The following is a 6,737-nucleotide window of genomic DNA, read 5'->3' on the forward strand; positions in this document are numbered from 1 at the left end:
GTACACTCTTGTATCTTTGGCCAGGATCCTCAGGTAGCACATGTTGCTTCTGCTCACATCATGTTAAGTATAAATCAAAAACCACACTAAATGTAAAGAAAGACTGAAAATGTAGCGAAGTGCACATGAAGAAAGATGAGCAGGTTTTGAAATGCAAGCCGCAGTCTTTGCTACACAGCCCATGGTCTCAACCCAGCATTTGCATCCTTAACAAACCACTCTCCACACCCTCAAGCTTCAAAGTATTTATCCATAACTTACAGGGTAAATCTCAATATTTTGTCTATTACACTAGCACTTTATGCTTATCTTTGTCTTCAAATCAAGCATAATCTTATCTCTTTCTCCATCTGAATTCACACTCCAGAAATTCTGAACTATTTACTTCAGGTCAGTCACTTAGTTGTGTCCGACTCTTTGCAACCCCATGGACTGCAGCACACCAGGCTATCCTGTCCATCACCAACTCCTGGGGCTTCCTCAAACTCATGTCCATTGAGTCGGTGATGCCATCCAACCAGCTCATCCTCTGTCCTCCACTTATCCTCCTGCCTTCCATCTTTCCCAGCATCAGGGTCTTTTCAAATGAGTCAGTTCTTCCTATCAGGTGGCCAAAGTATTGGAGCTTCAACTTCAACATCAGTCCTCCCAATAAATATTTAGGACTGATTTCCTTTAGGATGGACTGGTTTGATCTCCTTGCAGTCCAAGGGACTCTCAACAGTCTTCTCCAATATCACATTTCAAAAGCATCAGTTTTTCAGCACTCAGGTTTCTCTATGGTCCAAATCTCACATCCATACATGACTACTAGAGAAACCATAGCTTTGACTAGAAGGACCTTTGTCAGCAAAGCAACATCTCTGCTTTTTAATATGCTGTCTAAGTTGGGTATTTCTTTTCTTTTAAGGAGCAAGCGTCTTTTAATTTCATGGCTGCAGTCACCATCTGTAGTGATTCTGCAGCCTAGGAAAATAAAGTCTGTCACTGCTTCCATTGTTTCCCTATGTATTTGCTATGAAACGATGGGACCAGATACCATGATCTTAGTTTTCTGAATGTTGAGGTTTAAGCCAGCTTTTTCATTCTCTTCTTTCACTTTCATCAAGAGGCTCTTTAGTTCCTCTTCACTTTCAGCTATAAGGCTAGTGTCATTTGCATATCTGAAGCTATTGATATTTCTCCCAGAAACCTTGATCTTGATGAACCTTGTGCTCAACTAGTCAGGCATTTTGCATGATATACTCTGCATATAAGTTAAATAAGCAAGCTGACAATATATAGCCTTGATGTACTCCTTTCCCAATTTGGAACCAGTCCGTTGTTGTATGTCTGGTTCTAACTGTTGCTTCTGGAGGTGCATACAGATATCTCAGGAGGCAGGTAAGGTGATCTGGTATTCCCATCTCTTTAATAACTTTGCACACTTTACTGTGATCTACACAAATGAGATTATTTTTCTCCTACCTTCCTCCTTCTTCCCCTTCCCCTCTTCTTCTTCCTCCTCTCCTCCTCCACCTTCTCATTATTATTACCATTATTATTATTTCATTTTATTTTTTAATAGTAATTACTTCATTCTGGATTGCATCCTCCACATTTCATCATTTGACATATTGTTAGCTTAATATTTTTCCCCAAAGAATTAAAGGCACTCGTTTTCTTTACAATTTGTATATAGTTTAATGATATTTTATAATTGTTATCCAGCTGTCAATCTCTGCAGCAGGCTAACTCCTTGATATCAGGGCCCATGTCTGTTCATGTGGGTAATGTATGTGCAATAACTTTTAAAATTATTGATTCACAGATTTTGTAAAACTGTTTAACTCAATAAAATACAATAGTATTGAGAGCAGAACACCTAAGTATGCATTTTATTCAGTTTAAGTATTACATATAAAAACTCTAAGAATACAATATAATTCCAACATATGCAAAACCATATGAGGGTTGGCATTATGAATCATATTATTTGGAGACAAAATTTTTTAAAATGAGAAATTTTGTACTGAATCATATTTTCAAACTCATTTCACTAAGTAGCTTTAGATTTATTTCTTTATGTAGACTTCTTATATTACATTCACAAATAAGATAGCCAACATTTATTCATAGTGCTATTTTGCAATTTATTTTATTTTTAAATGGTACCCTCTCAAGCAGACATTAAATAGGCAAAACTATTGTCTGGCCATGTACATGCATTTAAAATAATATCAATAGTAAAGTGCATAATACAATCTCATTTTTATTGGTACTGTTCATTGATTGGATGTCTCTTTTACTACGTCAGATATTTTGCATAATTTCCTAGCTGTGAGAGATCCATGTGAAAATACATTTCTAGGCAACCTGAACAAGTTATTAATTCTCATTTATGACTAAAAGTGTTAATATTCCAGCAAGTGAAGTTCTCTACTACTGTGATCACAGAAAATTATCTTTGCTGTCAGAAGGTTTCCTGCCTGACACTAAATATATAAATCAGAGAATTGCCAAACTTATCAATGCTCAGGTAAAATTTTGCACTAAGTTTGAAATATAGTCTGAGTAATGAGCTGCCCCAAAACTAATAAAATAAAAATACAATAAAAAGTAAGTAAAAGAGATGTGTTCTTCAGTTGAGAATGAGTCCAGGGAAAATTTCTGCATAGATGAAGTTTTAGGAACAGTTTTGATGTAGGAAACAAGTTCAGATAAATTTCATTCAAATTTCCATTTTATTATTAAATGTTTAAAGTTTTGACTATTTACTATTGGCTTTGGACTTATCCATGTCTAGAGAGATTTTAAAATGTTATCTAATTAGATGATAAAACTCAAAATAATTTATCCCTACATTTTTCTTGAAGAGGAAATAGGAAAATAGATCTGCTGCTATTATAACATCAATACCCCCCTCCCTCACATCATGTTTATTATATGTACAACTATTTTATTCTGCCACCCATTAATAGAAATATTTCAATATACCAAGCAACATGTTATTAATTAACTTAGGTAAAGCATATTTTATTAATTTAATCTTCAATTATACAGTATAATGATTTTTCTATTTTACTATGGCTCAGATGGTTTGAGGAATCTGGCCAGAATCATATAGCTAATAAATGAGTAATCTAGAATTCAAATATATAACTGCTTGTTTCTAAGACCATACTGACTTCATTAATCATAATGCCAATAATGTAACTACCACAAGGTTTAATATCTATAACTAAGGCCCACCACCAAGAACATTCACTAGATAGCCTTAAAATATGTGTATGGAGAAATAAAAATTAATTACTTGATCTAAAGATTGTATACATTTTCCTTCAATATCTTAGCTAGTTATCTTTTGAATATCAACAAACTGATTCTGAAGTTTATATGGAGAAGCCAAAGGCTCAAATTATCCAACACAGTACTGAGAAACAACAAAGTTGGAGGACTCAGAAAATCTACTTCAAGATTTACTATAAAACTACAGCGATCTAGCCAGTCTAGCACTGGTGTATGTGTAAACAAACAGCTCAGTGGAACAGAATGGAAAACCCAACATTATTATGTCCTATTAGATTTCTGGGAATTGCAATCCATTAGATATGGTGAGCTTAATCTTATTTTTGTCTTTTTATGTATAGGAGACATTTCTGTACAGAGACAACAATATGAAATACATGTATACACCTATCTTTTAAGTTGTATACATACACAGAATATACTACACACAATAATGTAGAGCCATAACAAAATTTCATAGAGTAGAAGTAAATAAAACCTTCCCAAGGTATTTACATAATTGGTCTGGACTTTAAGATATATGCTTTTCCTATCTGACACTTCTTGGACAAGCCAAAGGACCAAGTTATAAACCCCTCTAATTTCAGATTTCCTATGCCTCTGATGGTTGTTGTTGTCTCATGACTCTGCAGTGCCTCAGTACTTCCTGCTCTCTACCCTTGCATGTAAAAGTGAAAGTGAAAGTGTTAAGTCGTTCAGTCACATTGGATTCTTCATGACCCTTGGTCTATAGCCCACCATGCTCCTCTGCCCAGGGGATTCTCCAGGCAAGAATACTGGAGTGCATAGTCATTCCCTTCTCCAGGGGATCTTCCTGACCCAGGGATCAAACCCAAGTCTCCCACGTAGCGGGCAGATTCTTTACCATCTGAGCCAATAGGGAAGCCTTGCATGTGTGAAACGAATTGGGAGTTGACTGCCATGCACAGCAGCAAGAAATTTTATAGGGTCATCAGTTGAAACCAGTGTTGACAAAGAAGCCTTAGTGGGACTCCTAAGTCAACAGCCACACATCACCCCTTGTCAGGTGCATTAATCATGTTAAAGCCTGAAAAAAATAAGAAGAGGTGGAATAAATGTCAAGAATTATTATAAAATTATGCTCAAATGTCTCATAATCTATTATTCATTAATTTATTCAAATAGAGAAAAATTTAAGCAGTTCTACATCTGAAAAATTATTGTTTTTCTCCTCTTATGTAATAATGTGTTTTGTTCTCTCAGTCTAAATCTCTGAGAAAGTCCTTCTACAAAGGGTAAAATAATAGGCATGGCAAAATCACCACAGCATCTTATGAACATATACAAAGATACAGAGCTATAAAAAATGCATTAAAATAAATATTATCATTCATCAAGTTGTCATGCATTCAAAATTTTTCTATAGTACTTAAAGGTATATAACATTAGCACAAAATGCCTGTATATACTGAAATACAAAAAGAACACTTCTAAATTTCAACAACAGAAAGGCAAAGGAGAGTTTGAATTTGATAACAATACAGCTTACAACAGCACCAAAGTTCCAAATAACAATAAAAACATCTAAAAACAGTGAAAAACTTTTTAGACTCTAAAATATTAAAGAGAAAATTAAAGAACACTTACATAAATGGAAGAATGTCATGAATTTGAATATTTAAAAATGTAAATATGTAATTTTTACCCATATTAGTTATACATTTTGTGCCATCCCATCAAAATTCCATAAGTATATGTGCTTGCAAGTATAAGTATGTATGTATGTGTGAAGTTAGATAAACAATTTAAAACTTATATGGACTTATAAAGGGCCACAAATAGCTAAGATCAACACAATGGAAGGACCAATTCTAATGGAAAGTAACACTTAGGACAGAACTATTGAAATTAAGCAAAAGGAAATGTTACCAATGAACTAGCACAGAGAGCACAGATGTGACCAATGCGCACATGCTTACTTAATTTATGGAAACAAATGGCACTGCAGAGAAATAAAGAAAGGACAGTGGTTTCAATACATGACTTTAATCCAATTGACTAATATGAAGAGAAAGAAAGTTAAAATTGCTCAGCCTCAAAGCAGTCTCAAAATTAGGTTCCCTATAAAGGAAAGAGCAAAATTTATATAAAAAATAATACAATTCTTTGAGGATAATATGAGATATAGATCTTACTACCAAGTTTTACGGAGAAGGCAATGGCACCCCACTCCAGCACTCTTGCCTGGGAAATCCCATGGATGTAGGAGCCTGGTAGACTGTAGTCCACGGGGTCGCTAAGAGTCGGACACGACTGAGCGACTTCCCTTTCACTTTTCACTTTCCTGCATTGGAGAAGGAAATGGCAACCCACTCCAGTGTTCTTGCCTGGAGAATCCCAAGGACAGTGGAGCCTGGTGGGCTTCTGTCTCTGGGGTCGCACAGAGTCGGACACGACTGAAGCGACTTAGCAGCAGCAGCAGCAGCAGCAGCACCAAGTTTTATAGTGGAGTACAGATTGTAATATTTATTCATTGTTGTAGAGAATGGTCAAGTATGCCAATAGATTTTTCAATAGTCACTAAAGTTTAATATACACAAACTCAATGACAAAGTGATTCCTCAACTTGGATGTGTTTTTAACAATAATGCATGTATTGAGCCTTTAAACATATGCATGAATGTTTTTGGCTTCCTTGGTAGCTCAGACGGTAAGGAATCTGCCTATAATGTGGGAGACTTCGGTTTGATCACTGAGTTGGGAAGATCCCCTGGAGGAGGGCATGGTGACCCATTCCAGTATTCTTGCCTGGAGAATCTCCATGGACAGAGGAGCCTGGTGGGCTACAGTCCATGGGGTCATAAAGAGTCAGACATGACTGAGTGATTAAGCACAGCACAGCACAGCACGTGAATGTTGTTATCAACATCAAACCAGAAATCACACCAATGTCAATTAACACTAGACTATGTGAAAAGTTTGAGAAAAAATACAGCAATACACATAAACACAACACTTACATGCAACAACACAGTTAAATCTCCAAAATGTCAAGTTTAGCAAGTTAGGCAAGAACATCTAACATATGAATCCATTACATAAAATCCAATAAAAATCAAAACGGAGACAAAAAGAAAGACCATGAGAAAATACTTGAGGAGATAATAGTTGAAAACTTCCCTAAAATGGGGAAGGAAATAATCACCCAAGTCCAAGAAACCCAGAGAGTCCCAAACAGGATAAACCCAAGGCGAAACACCCCAAGACACATAGTAATCAAATTAACAAAGATCAAACACAAAGAACAAATATTAAAAGCAGCAAGGGAAAAACAACAAATAACACACAAGGGAATTCCCATAAGGATAACAGCTGATCTTTCAATAGAAACTCTTCAAGCCAGGAGGGAATGGCAAGACATACTTAAAATGATGAAAGAAAATAACCTACAGCCCAGATTATTGTACCCAGCAAGGATCTCATTCAAG

Source organism: Bubalus bubalis, chromosome 13, assembly GCF_019923935.1.
Source record: "Bubalus bubalis isolate 160015118507 breed Murrah chromosome 13, NDDB_SH_1, whole genome shotgun sequence".
NCBI classification, from domain to species: domain Eukaryota; kingdom Metazoa; phylum Chordata; class Mammalia; order Artiodactyla; family Bovidae; genus Bubalus; species Bubalus bubalis.